The sequence below is a fragment of the Stegostoma tigrinum genome, chromosome 33 (assembly GCF_030684315.1).
Source record: "Stegostoma tigrinum isolate sSteTig4 chromosome 33, sSteTig4.hap1, whole genome shotgun sequence".
In the NCBI taxonomy this organism is placed as follows: domain Eukaryota; kingdom Metazoa; phylum Chordata; class Chondrichthyes; order Orectolobiformes; family Stegostomatidae; genus Stegostoma; species Stegostoma tigrinum.
Window position 1 is genome coordinate 24,649,178 of NC_081386.1, and position 16,342 is coordinate 24,665,519.

The 16,342-nt window shown below is 42.2% G+C and overlaps 1 long non-coding RNA gene across 1 annotated transcript in view; it reads left to right on the forward strand.

The window, feature by feature from the left end:
- Positions 1 to 7,571: 7,571 nt before the first annotated feature.
- The window catches only part of LOC125467399 (uncharacterized), a 36,184-nt gene continuing 27,413 nt past the window's right edge, over positions 7,572 to 16,342 (forward strand). The window contains exon 1 of the long non-coding RNA XR_007250627.1: positions 7,572 to 7,800. This is a non-coding gene — a long non-coding RNA (uncharacterized LOC125467399). The remainder of the gene's footprint in view (positions 7,801 to 16,342) is intronic.

Genomic DNA, 16,342 nt, shown 5'->3' on the forward strand with positions numbered 1-16,342 from the left:
ACTGGGAAATGTGGCTTTGTGTAAACAGCAAGAGAGGGAAAGATCAGTACCAGGTCTGATATTCTTGACACTCAGGCAATCCATGGCTCAGACTCACAGCAGGGCCTAGGGCTTTCCAAAGTTGGGGTTGCGAGCTGAAGCCTTGGGGTCATGAGCTCAGGGACAGTAATGACCACTGGGGAACTCTATCCAAGTTCAAACAGCTGCACAACTGCCCTCTCTTGAACCCTCTGATCTCATTGAGAGGTTGTGATCAATTTCAAGCCTTGAAAAGGGAAAAGGCTTGGAAAGAGCCAGAGCTAATTGGCTGAGCCCATAGTGTCCATGGAGATAGTCACGGTCAAAATGAGCAGCTTCAGTAGAGAAAACTAGTGAGAAAGCTTTATCAACAGGGATTTTGTGCCAATTGTATTCTCTTTATATTTAGAATTGACCTATTAAGATTGCAAGAAACCTCTTGTTTATTTATTTTTGATTGAATCCAGTCATTGGCTGAAATCAATTTGCTCTTTCTAGACATAATCATTACAATTTTGAAGAGAGACAGAAGTATTATTTAAATGACCACCAACATCAACCTGACATTTTAGAATTTATGGTTGTTTTGAATGTTTATATGTGCTGCAAGACTCCATCTGATGGGTGTAGGCTTAAAGTCTGCTTTAGTTTCCATATTACGTTAGATATCAGACTGTTGTAATCACGCTGTCATTCAGTGTGAAGTGACCTGACTTTAGTGATGAAGCTCCTTCCATCAAACGAGGAAATGGATTTGATCGGATGCAGCTCACTTGTAGTATTGCATCAAGGTTTGGCAAATCAGGAATGCTGTATCATTGTTGCCTCAGTTTGTCAAATGCCTAATGGGATAGCTGCACTCAGTTTTCCAAAGATTCGGCTAGCTGCTGATTTGCCTGGTGCTGTGGTGGGATGTTGTCCAGATTTAACCCACAGCAGTTCAGATGTTATAACTGGCTGCAGAATCCACAGGCCAAAAATGAAATTTATTAACCCAAGTTCTCCGACTTGATTCTGTCTATATCTGATACCAACAATCATTACTGAGTAGCAATGAGGAGCAAGCAACCTCAAACAGCCAAATAGTCTACTCCTGCTCTAGATTCTATGAACTGTTCCTGACTTTCTCCCCTCCACCTGATTATCTTCACTCCTGTAAACAAGGCCGGGTAAGGCCAGTAGATTTCCTTCCCCAAAGAGCATTATTCAAACAGTGATAACCCACCCTCCTGCAAAAATTCCATCCCCCATTCCCAATTCCTCCGCCTCCGCCGCATCTGCTCCCAGGATGAGGCACTTTATTCCCGCACATCCCAGATGTCCACGTTCTTCAAGGGCCGCAACTTTCCCCCCGCAGTGGTCAAGAACGCCCTTGACGGCATCTCCCGCATTTCCCACAACACATCCCTCACACCCTGCCCCCGCCACAACCGCCCAAAGAGGATCCCCCTCATTCTCACATACCACCCCACCAACCTCCGGCTACAACGCATCATCTTCCGACACTTCCGCCATCTACAATCTGACCCCACCACCCAAGCTATTTTTCCATCCCCACCCTTGTCTGCCTTCCGGAGAGACCACTCTCTCCCCAACTCCCTTGTCTGCTCCACACTCCCCTCCAACCCCACCACACCTAGCACCTTCCCCTGCAACCGCAGGAAGTGCTACACTTGCCCCCACACCTCCTCCTTCACCCCTATCCCTGGCCCCAAGATTACCTTCCATATTCAGCAGATGTTCACCTGCACATCTACCAATGTGGTGTACTGTATCCATTGTACACGGTGTGGCTTCCTCTACAGTGGGGAAACCAAGCGGAGGCTTGGGGACCGCTTTGCAGAACACCTCCGCTCGGTTCGCAGCAAACAACTGCACCTCCCAGTCGCGAACCATTTCAACTCCCCCTCCCATTCCTCAGACGACATGTCCGTCATGGGCCTCCTGCAGTGCCACAGTGATGCCACCTGAAGGTTGCAAGAACAGCAACTCATATTCCGCTTGGGAACCCTGCAGCCCAATGGTATCAATGTGGACTTCACAAGCTTCAAAATCTCCCCTTCCCCCACTGCATCCCAAAACCAGCCCAGTTCTTCCCCTCCCCCCACTGCATCCCAAAACCAGCCCAGCCTGTCTCTGCTTCCCTAACCTGTTCTTCCTCTCACCCATCCCTTCCTCCCACCTCAAGCCGCACCTCCATCTCCTACCTACTAACCTGCCTCCTTGAACTGTCCATCTTCCCTGGACTGACCTATCGCCTCCCTACCTACTCACCTGTACTCTCCTCTCTACCTATCTTCTTTTCTCTCCATCTTCGGTCCGCCTCCCTCTCTCTCCCTATTTATTCCAGTTCCCTCTCCCCATCCCCCTCTCTGATGGAAGGTCTGGGCCTGAAACGTCAGCTTTTGTGCTCCTGAGATGCTGCTTGGCCTGCTGTGTTCATCCAGCTCCACACTTCATTATCTATTATTCGAACAGATTTTTGTTTGTCACAATCAGCGGTAGTTTCATACTCCACTATTACTGAAACAAACAAATTAGTTAATTGAATACAAATTTCTCCAGTTGCAGCATGAAATGAACCTGTGTCCCTACAGCATTAACCTGGGCTCCTGGATTGCTATGTTAGTGACATTACTGTTACACCACTGTCTCTCCACAGTGTCCATCAGTGTCAAAATTTAAAATACTTAGATGTATGCCCCAAACAAAAATCCTGCTGCAATCTTGAAACTCATCTCAGATCAGAGATGGAATCTGGAAGCTGTCTTAATATTAGACTGGCGGGAAGGTGTATCTCACAGGAAGCTTGTACTGACTCTGCTAATAATCTCCCTCTGTGACACAATGAGAAATAACGTTGGCTGCAAATCAACAAGGTAACAATGATGACCCGAGGCCAGCTTGCTTCATCTGAGAATGTGATTAATTTCATCTGATCTGCGGTATTTTGCTAAATAGTCTGAGCTTTTGTTTTGCTAATCAGAGACCTGTTCTAGGTTAATGATGTTACACAGTTGTAGCCAGAGGATACATTGAGAGTCAAAATAGCTGGGCAGGATGGTCTAGATATTGGTTGATTACGTTCATTTTAAAGGCATAAAATGATCAAATACAGTGGTAGACTGGACACACAAACTTCACACCAGGAGTGCATCCCCTGCCATTCATCAGACCATGCTGTAAAGCCCATATTGTCACTACTTCAAAATCCAAAAATCTGAGCTTGATGCAAATAATATGAAACATATATGTAAGTAATTCACACCACCTACATCACAAATGATAAGTATTGGCTACAACACTCGGTTTCATTTACCTATCTGTGGCAGCAGATGAAATTGAACATCTCATCTGAAAGACCACATCTCCTACAGTTCATCCTCCTGCAATTACTGTGTCAGAGTCAAAATTAGAAAGTGCTGGAGAAACTCAGCAGGGCTGACAGCGTCAGCAAAGAGAGAAACAGTGTTCGCACTTTCAGTCCAGTAACCCTCCTTCAGAACGATGTCAGACTATCAGCCTTGATTCTGATGCTTGAGTTTTGAACTGGAACTTGAACCTTCTGACTTATAGATGAATTTACGAACATATGCTTTAGGAGCAGAGCAGGCCATTCAGTCCCGCGAGGCTGAGTTATGATTCAATAATATCAGAGCTGACCTGATTGTAACCTCAAATCTGCATTCCCACCTATCCTAATAACCTTTCACCTGCTTGCTTAATAAGAGTCTGTCTTAAAAATATTCATGTATACAAAGAGATAAATTAGATGATAGTGCTACAATGAGTAGAAGACAAATTAATGTTTTGAATACAGACCCTTAAAGAGAACTATATTTATGTTTTAACTGTTAGACATGATGAATTGTAAGAATACTGAAAATGGCTGTTTCTAAGCTTTAAGAGTACAATGCCTTTGTTTACCTATGTTACTGCCAATCACCATAACCAGATCACTGCCCCCAGCCTTACCCATCCCCACACCTCACCCCACAGCTTCACCTGTCTAAGGGGCTGGAGATCTGAAGATAATGCAGCAGGTGTCTAGCTAATCTGTGCGGCTGCTGTTTAATTAAATTGAAAGCACAGCAAGTTTCTGAGAAGTGCTCACCAATGTATGCACTGGTTTGTGTCATGTACACATTGCTGGAGAAGTGAGACTGATCTATCATACAGCTATCGCTTGCTTCCAAGCTTTTCATAAACACTTTCAGAGAAATTGCTCCCCTTTTGATGCCTGTCAAAGCACAGCTTAGGTATAGATTCACAGGAGACTGATGAATAGGTGGGGAGAGGTGAGGAGCCTGGAGAGGGGCAATGACAGGCTAAGTGAGTGGACAAAACCTTGGCAGATGGAAAATAATATGGGTAAAGGTGAGGTTATGCACTTTGATAAGACATTATTTCAATGGAAAAAGCTGCCGCACAGAGGGATTTAGGGGCTTTCATGCCTAGGTCACAAAAAGCTGGCATCCAAGTTTAGTAGCTAACAGGGAAAGCAAATGAGATACTGATCTTTATTTCAAGGCAATGAAACATAAAAATAGTGAAGCCTTGCTACAACTATACGAGGCACTAGTCAGACCACAGCTGGAATAATGTAAACAGTTTAGGTCCCCTTATCTAAAGAAAGGGACAGTCTAGGACCATAGGTCATTGTCTCAGGGTCAGTGATTGCTTGTTTAAAACTGTTGAGGCTTTATTTTTCTCTCTGAGGATATTGAATCTATGGAATTCTTCAGCACAGAGGGCTGGAAAGCCTGGCTCGTTAAGTATATGCAAGACAGATTTTTAATCAGTAAAGGATAAAGGATTAATGGGAGAAGGTGGGAAAATAGAGATGGGGATTATCAGATTGGCTGCAATCTCATTGAATGGTGGAGCAGGCTTGAGGGGCCAAATGGCCGATTTCTTCTCCTGCATTTTATGGTTAAGTAAAGATTCTGAGTGAATGTTAACAGCGCCAGAGAGATCAGAGTCTGGACAGGTTCTGATTTTCTTGCTTTTTAGCTCCAGAACATTTAGCCAAATTCAATGCCTCCAGTTGTGCCGTGTGGGATCTGCTGTCTCTTTGCACACAGGGAATTAAGTCAACGATTTTACACTATTCAGCAAACTTGAACCCCAAACAATAAATGCAACGCAAGGGGGATGGGGGTAAGTCCTTTATTATACAGGTTTAATGTGAATCTGAAGGAACGAGTGATGGCTCATCTATTTGCTCAGAGTGGCAACACTTTGTCTGCTAATCATGTAGAATCCAGCTTCATTCAGGGACAGCGGATAAACCGCCTTGTGGAGAAAGTAATGGAAGTGTAAGCCGAGATTGCTGAATGGAGTCTTATGCGGAATACAAATTCTGATATGCACTAGTTGAGTCACTAGTTTGCGCCTGTGTGTGCTGCTACACAACCCCATTATTCGTTGTATGAACCATAGAGTTCCTGTTTATACAGAAACGGGTGAACTAAGTAAGTACAAGAACTGCCTGTTGCTTCAGTACAGTTGCACAAGGCCATGATCAACTATTAACCTGGACGCCTATCACAGACACTTTAACACGGCTGGGAATATTGGCAGGCACAGGCTACCCGGCTAAATCCAAACTCCATGGCCATGCACTTTCTCACCAACTGCCATGATTTCCTCGGGGCGTGTGCTCTGGAATGGGTGTTGGGGTTTCCAAACCCGTAGGTTAGCTTAAAATTTCACAAATGTCCCCCACCAAATGAAAGGGGGTAATGCAGCGCTTCTCTCACATCCAGGAAAAACCTGTTATAAAGGTTTTGTGGTAGCATCTCTGGGCCAGAAGGTTCAAGTCTCACTACTTAAAGGTGTGTACATAACCTGACAGCTCGACATCGTATATAAAAAATAATACGGCGAAAGGATGTATTCAAAGGGGGAAATTTTGCCTGGAGGCAGGCGATGTTGGGCTAATGCAATGGGCTACAGCTGAAAAAAAAACACACCTGTTACAAACATAATGTAAAAAGGAGTTAAGACGGGGGCTTTCAGTTCAGAAGGTTTTTTCTCCTCTTCCTTTTCTCACCTCGATCATTGATTGGCATGCAATATAGATTTATATCAACTGGAGCAGATCGGGGTCAATCCCATCCAAGGTAGCAGAAATACATTTGTATGTTAAATTATTTTCACAGCTCTGCTGTGTCTAAGATGCAACCGGGGCTGAATATAAATGTGTGTAGCCAGAATCTCACACTTGGGCTCAGATGATATCGCCCAAAGGGTTTAAGAATTTATTTAGCAACGCTATATATTTTTGGCGACTTTTATCACCCGGGCGTGTGGGTGGTTAAGAGCCGCCGAAGAGAGATAACCTGCAAAAAAACAATAAAATGCAGGTTCATACAGTCACCCAGCTTCCTAACGTGAATTTAGAATTGAAGGTAATGCATATAAGCGGTGTCCCTCTAAAAACACTCTCCTAAATCTGTAAGGTATTTCCATTATTATCCTATCCCGTCTCAGAGAAACTCCTAGTATTTATTGAATTGCTCGGGAACATGCTGAGGAAGTGAGGGACAATACCCAATGAGTGCCTGATATTGAATTCATTTATCAATTAAATGCAACGGGCTTCTTAAGATTGCTGCCAGCTTTATTTTGCAGATTTTAACGGTTTTATAGAGAGAAGAATATGAGGATGCTTTGGAAATCGTTTGCTTCCTCTGCCTTCCTTCTTTTGATATTTATCTGGCAAATACATATACAGCACGGACACACAATAACACAGAGGCACAACACACCAACGTAAAGATACAAAACTCAAATGAAGACAGAGGTACAACACACGCACTAACACAGAGGTACAACACACACCAACGCAGAAAGATACAACACACAGTAACACGGAGGGGTACAGCACATAAATTAAGACAGATACCGCACAGATTAACACAGAAATGTCCAACACGCACCAACACGATTGTACAACACACACGCACTAACACAGAGGGACAACGCAAAACTAACAGAGGTACAAACACAAGCAGGTACACAGAGGTATTACACACTTACTCAGAGGTATAACACATACACACTCGCACACACACACAAATACACACAACATAAAGATACAACACAAACACGGGGTTAAGCACATTAACACAAATACCGTCACAGATATAACACACATAAACAGATGAAGATGCAACAGGAATACAGAGACTAACAGAGATACAACACTCCAACACACACATACACCACATCATCACAGACCAGATTTCAATTCCTTCCTCAAAGGATGGAAGTAGAATGTTCCGGCAAACATCTCGTTCACAGCTTAGAGCCTTCTCTCAACATTGCGAGGTTTTGATGGTATAGCACGAGTCTTCTCTTTGAAAATGAGATTCCCCCTTTAAGATGACGCCATGAGTCCCCCTGTAATTGACAGGCCACCTGTGGGATGAGGAGGAGGGAGAGGGGCTTCATTAGACAACCCCTTACCAAAGGTGAGAAGGGAGCGTGGGGGAGGGCAAAATAAAACAATCCTGCCTATTGTTCCAAGCTAACATATAAGGAAGGCTGTCACCGTCAAGCCAGTCTCCCTGTCTGATTGCTACTGTCACCACTTATAAAGACAAACAGAGGCAGACTGGGCAGGAGACAGCAATGCTGTGAAGTAAGGGCTCAGTTGCAATTCTCCAGCAGCAGCACTGTGCTGTGCATAAGTCAGCTCCCTCTTACCGACAAGAAGAGACTTCTCCCCACGGCTGGACGGCGAGCTACAAAAAAGAGCTACAAAAATTGAAGCAGGTAAGCGAACAAAGGTAATGGAAGAGGGAAGGAAATTATTTATTCTAACTTGATTGATTCAAACTGTATTCAAAGTACCTTTGCTAATTGTGTTAATGTTTCGGTGTGTAACTGATATCCTGGTGGTCAACAAGCCAGACCCCATTCGACGATACATTTGGAGTCGGCGCGTTTACATTTTAAACTTTCCTGCCAGCTATTAGTCCGGAGACATGAACGGGAATAATCACGTTAATCCACATTTATTTTCAAAGCGCGCCGATTGCATCGTTTTAGTGACATTCTAATTGGAGAGGGTCTAAGTCGTATTGCAGACTGAGACTGAAGGTTGGTAATTAGAGAGTCGTCGAAAATACAAATGCATATTACAAACCTAGGATTGTTTTAATCCCGATTGAATCGCTAAACTGTCATCATTAAATCAACCCGCCCTGCAGCGTCTCACTTAGCCACACCAGCTCCCCACCTCTGTGCTGTGCGTCCAGTGCCGTGTCCACCTCCTAACCTTCTCCCTCACTTGAGAAAGTTCACCTGAACCCTGACCAGGGACTTCGAAGAAGTATTGTCACTAACACAACAAGGGATATAGTCAGATCGAAATGTTCGGCCGCGGAACTAAATGTCTTGCTAATTTGTCTGCTCGGTCACAGGGTTATCCCGTTGGAGATGCCAGAGATTAACTAGCTGGTGATTGCTCGCACTTAGTCTCTTCTAGGATTTCTGAAGTGGAGGAGCGCCGGGGAATTTTACAGATAAAATTAGAGGGTTGTACCCTCACCGAGCACCAGAGACATAAATCAGGACCGTGGCGACATGCAGCCAAACACTCACTTGTCAAAGCAATCTTTAGAGTTTCATATTAAAAGAAGGTTCCAATAGGACCTACACCCACCCAGCTCGTAAATCAATACCCATGTAAATTTTGCTAGTCAACTCGGGAAACTTGATGTTTTCAGTTAGGAGCGGTTTCTGTTAAATAACAGCTACGCAACGGTTAGCTCTCTGGGCGTTTAGTTGTGGTTCCCTGTGGCTTGCGTCTATCTGATAATATCCTCAGGCTTCTGGGCGGGTCTCTCTCTTCCCGTACCTGTCTCTCTTGCTCTGAAAGTCTGTCTGGCTGCGCGTGTGTGTGTCTGTGCCTGGGTCTGTGTTTCGCTCTGCCTTCGCTTCTATCTGTAGATCGAGGTCTCGGTGTCTCTCTATGTATTTCTCTTATCTGTGATCCGGATATTTCTCTGGCGCACGCGCCTGTATGTGTATTTTAGCTTGTTTTGGATGTTTGCTTGGCCCCCTCTGAACCTGACTGTGCCCGTCTGTCCGTGCCGACTCTTTCGGTGTCTGTATGTGCATGTTCTCGAGTACATTTTACCTCAGTAGTTTTGCCTCGTAACCTTTAACTTTGTGATGACAATTGCTTGTAATGTTGAGTTGAACAAATATTGTATTTAGATTTTTAAAAAATTCTAACTGAGTTTAAGGTAGAAGACTCCCAACATGTCTGGATACTTTCAAGTAAATCTCACACATTTATTACCATCGACAGGTATAAAAAAAACCCGTTGGTGTAAATGTGGCTTGACCTGTCAAACTGAATCTATTTGACTCCACTCCGATTCTATGAATTGACACGTTCTTGGTCATTCACATCCCTGGTGCTTTAGCAAACACGCTTTTGCAACTCGCACAGCTTCTGCTGGGTGTGCTCCACGAGCGAGTTATTTTAGGGAAGGAGGTCCCGACTGTAACACATTAGTAACCTGTATATTGTATTGTCCAATTTTTATATTCAGCGGATTCACAATGATGAAGCCGCGTTCTCGTCAGAATTCCAGACACCTCCCGTCATTCGGCCCCAAGCAAATCAGATAAGGCGGATTTGTGAAACGAGAGAGAAGAAATCCGCGTCAAGTTCAAATAATCGTATTGACTAACATGTGAAACGTTGTTAACGGTGGATTTTACAATTATTTTAAGATTGATTTAAAGGTTTTACTTTAATGTCCACTTAGACCCGTTCCATTTCCCTTCCTCGTCTTAGGTTTCCCGGAGAGTGCCGGCTACCCGGGTTGTGCTCCCCATATCCACTAAAAGAAAGACTGCCTAAATCAATTTATTCTCTCTCCAGGATTAGAATGATAGGAACACTCATCTCCTTTGGTTTTTCTTTCCTCCCAGATGCTACAGGCATTCTAAACCAAAACTTGATGCAAACTAATCCCCCTCTGTCTGCTTCAGCTGTTTCCCGCAGTGCTGTCATCCTGCATTACATGCTTTGATCCTTTCACCTGGACATCTTTATTTTTACACAAAACGTGCCAATAGCAATTTCCTTGTTCATTGTGCCCAGCCTTCTAGTTCATCAACTTCGGACAGCTCTTGTACTTTCGATGTCCCCCAGAAGAGGATGTATACTGACGTGTAGAGTCCCGGTTTCAAGTCAAAGTTTGCGGCTGGTTTCAGCACCGGCAGAAGAGGGACAGCTCCCAGGGCCGCGTTCACATGGAACAATTCTCCGTGCCTATCTGTCGATGTATCTATCTATCCATAGAGAGTGCTAGCTAGCTAGAAAGAGGATGGGTGGACATACAGTGCACTTTTGAATATTTAGATACTGAAAGCTAGCTAGTTATTGCGCCTGCTATTCTCGTTTTCATCCATTTCCACTTTCTATTTCCAAACATTCAACAGTGTACGTCTAATGTTCACACATCCTCTCTCTAGTCCTCTAATGGTTCAGCATCTATTGCTCCAGTATACAAAAATAATTTATTCTCTAGTCCATTGGTTATTTCTAGTCGTGAAAAAATTGTTTCTCATTATTACTTAGATTGTCCCTCACTGTATTATCAAAACAATTTATTATCTGAATGATGGCCTAACCTTTCCTGGCTGCTTTTGTCAGCATTCTCCTACAAGCCACAGCATTCCTCCTCATGGCATCCCTATTTTCCCCTGCCCTCCACATCCCATCACACACACAGTCCATATATCCACTGATAAGAAAGACGGCCAAAATTCACTTATTGTCTCTCCAGATTCAGAATGGTCATCTCCTTTGGTTTTTCTTTCCTCCCAGATTCTACAGGCATTCAAAACCAAAACTTGGTGCAAACTAATCCCCACCTCTGTCTGCTTCAGCTATTCCCAGTAGCGCTGTCATCCTGCATTATATGTTTTGACCCTTTCACATAGACATCTTTATTTTTACATAAAACCTCCCAATATCAATTTCCTTGTACATTGTGCCCAATATTTTTGTTCCTCCACATCAAACATACTTCTAATGCCCTTCAAGAGAAGATGTATTCTGATGTATGGAATCAAATTTATTTCATTATAAAATAATAGTTCATGCTGAAATCCTGATACATGTACTTCATATGAGCAGTTTGAGATAAATGAATTATTGAGATGACAGCAATGATCGCTTATCCATAAAATGTACCAACATTTGTTCCTCTGATTGTCCACCCTATTTATGTGCTGGACAGATTCCTTTATAAGTAAACTCATCTTCTTTTGTGCACTGGGCACATATCATCAGCCAACATTTTGTTGGCAATTAACTCTTTGAAGATTGCATTAGCATTTCTAAATTATAACAAAAGGATGATCTGACTCAATAAAGATTGCATTTGGAGAATGTGATTATGAAGAATAAATGACTTTGGATGTCTTAATCAGGATGTGATTATATTTCCACATACCAAATGATTTATATATCCAATGATTTTCAAAATCAATAACAGTTGTTGGATAGCCTCACCAGCTTCTACATAATGATTATTACTATTGCCACATGCTTGTAGCTTTGCACAATATCTAAATAAGAACTGTATCTGACCACATAAAAAGCAGGTGATAAAATCATATGTTTATTACATGTGAAGAAGTCTGTGGTGTAAAATACCACTTATAGATTTCATGGTACAATGTTAGTAGAATGTGTTTGCATTAAGTTTTTGAAATTTAAATGCTTTCTTATGATATTAGGAAGGCACAAGGCTCTTTGGAAATGTTGGTGATATTGTAGCAGTTTATGAAAGTGCATCAATTCTTTTTGGATGAATAGGTCAAAAGACTTGGTGACAATAGCTGGAGGCAAAAGATCAGCATCAATGAAGGTTCAAGGAAGAAAACTGAAAGCAGAGTCAGACTATTCCTGTTAGAAAGAAACAGGAATCCTTTATTTTCTTCAGCTATTGAATAAGTCAGATGAAAGGTCAATGCACAGGACAGCAACAAGGATAGCATTGAGCACAAAAGTGAAGGTGAATTAGAAATTAATAGATGTATTCTGCTAATCACGAATTTAAAAAGCCTGTGTATCAAACAAAAAGGAAAGATTATGAGATTTGAGAAAACACATGAGTGAATAAAACATGGATGGGCAGGAGAAAATGTGTTTATTGTTAATATTCAGACCTATGCTTCTCAGGTATACCCCCTTTGTGTTTGGTGTCTCTCAGTCTGCCAAGCACTGCAATCAAATAAAACTCCTTCTAGTTCGTCTTGGGTTGTATGGGTTAATGCACCAGCACTTAATTAAGAATTAGTTGGGTATTAAACAAATGCTATGTAATGTGAACAAAAAGAAATTCAACATAAATGGCCCTGCACTGAAATTAAATTTGCAAAGCCCTTCACAACCAATAAATTACTCTGGAAGTAGTCGCTATTCTTATATAAGCAATGTAGCAGCCAATCTGCATGAGCAGGCCCTATAAGATGAAAATGGAAGCCAAATCAGGTAATTTATTTTTGCTCCTGAGAGAAGAACATTCATCAGGACAGCTTTTCTTTGAATCATGCCTTAGGATCTTTAACATCCTAAGGAACAGACGGACAAAGCCTTGACTTAATGACTCATCCAAAAGCCAGAACTCGTCACAACGTACAAGTACTGCAGTCTTGCATTGAAATATCAATCTAGATTATTTGCTCAAGTCCAAGAATGGAGCTGTAACACATAACCTCTTGATTCTGAGTGCTATTGACTGAGGTAAGCTGACACCAGATTAATTGCTTTTACCCTTAACGACAATGGATTTAATTTCAATACAAGCTATGGTCTTCGGGAGTGTAGATCAGATAGAATCAGTTTTGTAAGGGAAGCAGCAATGATCTACACTCATGATCGGTGAGACGATATCTTTGATTTTACCATATGTTTTTGAGCTTCTTGCAATGTAACAGAGAGTGAGTTTTGCACTGCCCATTGAAACAGGCATGTTGGCAAGGATGTGGGCATGGGGGTGGTGTGGAAATGGGCAATTGATGTCCACATTGATGTCAAGAAGACTATCCCTAATAAATTTGGGTCAGAGTGTCCAATCTGGGAATCCTTCCTGCCAGTGATGAGAAGGCAATTAGACTCATTAATAAGCTGCTTGCTAGCAGTGAACCCTGAGTTCACCGAGTGGTGGCCAGAGTTCTGCAGAACTCATTTGTCTGTCCCATTCCTCCTGGTGGTCATACGGCTCTCTTAAATGCCTCTAATTATGTGAGGGTGGGTGGGGGAACCATCCCACTTTCACTTTGTATCTAATTGAGGGACCCAGCATTGGGAAAGGGTTTCATATTTTCTCACAGTTTGGGGATTTTGCTATCTATGCCAGTATTTATAACCCATCATTACTGCCCAGACAGCAGTTGGGAGTCAACTTCAGTACTAGTTGTCTGGAATCTCATTTAGGCCAGAGCAAGCAAGACTGGCTAAAGGACAAGTGTGAACCTGATGGGGTTTTAAAACAATTGACAATGGTTACATGGTCACCAGCAGGCTGGATGTTTTTATTCCAGATCTTTTTGTTGAGTTCAAATCTCACTACCTACAATGTTGGAATTTGGATCCATCCCCCTCCAGTCCTCGTATATCAACCTATGGTTTTGGTACAGTTGATGTTACCACTACGCCACCATCGGCATAATTTTGTTTTTCAAGCCAAGAAATTCTGCTGAAGCCCATCCCTTGTCCTTTTATCTGATCCCTTCCCCTGACTGGCAATCCTTCCCCAAAACCATATTTCTACTCTCACTCACCTCTGCCTTGGGATCCAGAATTGAACCTGGGCCTGGCCCTTTGTGCATTATTTGCAGCAGCCATTGCTGCCACTGATTTTCCCTACAATGAAGGGTTATGATTGATTGGCAGCTCACAGGGTTGGAATTTTCATTCTTGAGGGATTAAAGTCCCTCAAGAATGAAAACAGATATTCAAACGCCTCATGGGCATTTAATTCGCCTCAAGACTGATGCACGTTTCCCTCTGGTTATCCAATCAGTGAAGAAGTATGCAGCACTGAAACAAATCCAGACCCAATTCACAATACATGCCCTAGCACTTGCAACTGTCAAAGCAACATGCTGGGACTAAACCTCAGCTATCCTAGTGTAGTCGGTAGAGTTAAACTTTTGTTCCAAACTTTATTTGTTTTAACAGGAGATACTAGAAAGCTTTAATGGACAAGACATTCCTGGTGAGAATAGCATGAGTTTTACCAAAATCTGGTTAAACTCTGGCTTATTTTAGTTATCCCTAAGGTTTGGCACTTACTGACCTGTACCTAAGCTCTCTGAATTTGATATGTGTATTGTGTTTCATATCAGGAATACGGTATTTTTACCTGTGTGGATTTCTGAGTAGCTTCATTTAATGATCTTGAACACCTTGATTGATTTCTCTACATGTCACAGCCCTGGCAAAGAAACAAAATGTTCCTTCTCTGTTCCTTCTTTGCTATTTACACCAGCCAACAGATTTCAATTGGTTACATTTCTTTTCTAATCCTAAATTCTCTAATACATTGAGTGGCCAATTTTCTGCTTAATTTTCAGTTGAACAGGTTTCCAATTCCATTTCTATTTTAGAGCATGAAAAGCTCATATACACAAGTGAGATCAGAATGTAATTTAAATTATTCACAATTTATTGCTCCTTTATTAAGGGCCGTGTTGCAGAGCTTCTCTAATTCTTTTAAGCATTGTTAAGACATCATTTGCCTCAGAAAACTTGACAAACATGATGCTTTTCCTCATCGAAGTTATGATGTGGAGGTGCTGGTGTTGGACTGGGGTGAACAAGATCAGAAGTCATACAACATCAGATTATAGTCCAACAGGTTTATTTGAAATCACAACCTTTCAGAACACTACCTGTTCGTCAGGTGAAGGGGCAGTGCTCTGAAAAGCTTTTGATTTCATATAAAACCTGTTGGACTTTCACCTGGTGTCATGTGACTTCTGATCTCAGCCAATTTATTAAATCCTTTTAAATAGAGACCTTTATGTGTTTAATTGCAAACAATCTTTTCTTGTTAATGTTACAAGTCAGAATTTTATTTCAATAAAACTGTGCTGTTTTGAGGATTGTTGCACATTTGATACATACATTGTTTCACACAGCATTAAATGAAGTTTATGGGGGTATAATTCATAGATACCCAAGGTCAAATGACATTGACCGGCCAGCGACCTTCACACTGAAATTTTAAGGTTTTTTTTCCTACAAGGAATGAAATCCTGACCAAAGTTTTCATGAGATAACAAGGTGTAGAGCTGGATGAACACAGCAGGCCAAGCAGCATCAGAGGAGTAGGAAGGCTGATGTTTTGGGCCTAGACCCAGTTTTCATGAGCTTGATTTAAAAAACTATGGAACGGGCGTGATTATGTCCTTAAATGTGGAGAGAACTGAATAAAACACACTGTTAAAATGCTCTCAATGCACACAAAGAAAACTCAGTTGATTGGAATCTGAACAATCTGTACATTGAAGGCTTTACTTCATCTGAGTTATGCTGGGACCAGTGTTGAATTATGGATGCTGGTTACAAATTTGTGCAGCAGGGAGGAGGGGTAGAAGGAGGAAGATGGGGAGGGAGCACTCCAAAGCAGCAACAAAGTACAGGCGAAAGGATTGACTTCTTTTGATGCTATGTCATGTGTGTGTGTGTGTGTGAGAGAGAGAGAGAGAGCGAGAGCAGAAGAGTGAGAGAGAGAATGAGAATTGTACAGCTCACTGACTCAACTTTCAGTGACCCTACCAACCCAAGAGCTTGGCTATTAAATGCCTTCAGATTACTCCCTCCTTCCCTAGGCCCCTGCACAAGAATTACCCCAAGCAAAAGAAACAAAAATACAATGTTTTTGGGGAGGAAAGAGTGAGATTAAGTGGGAGCCAATCAGGGTGGAACAGTGGCATTCCTGCTGGAATATTCTATATATTCATAGAGTTTGGACAAAAATAAAGAGGCTTTACATTGTAAAGACCATTGCATCAAACTGGTTATAAATTGAAAACATTCTCCACTTCTCCCTGACCACACCCTTGCTACTGTCAATCTTTACAAATTATTCTTCTTTTTAAAGATGATTAAGGAAGATTTATTATCAGTGCCTCAGTTAGCCTCTCTTTCAAACAGAATCAATTATTGGCACAATATCCCCAAATTCTTCACAGCACATGTGCCAAACTGAAAAACAAAACCAACCAAGACATGAGAAGGTAAGAAATACAAGCAGAAAAATAACACACCCCCTCC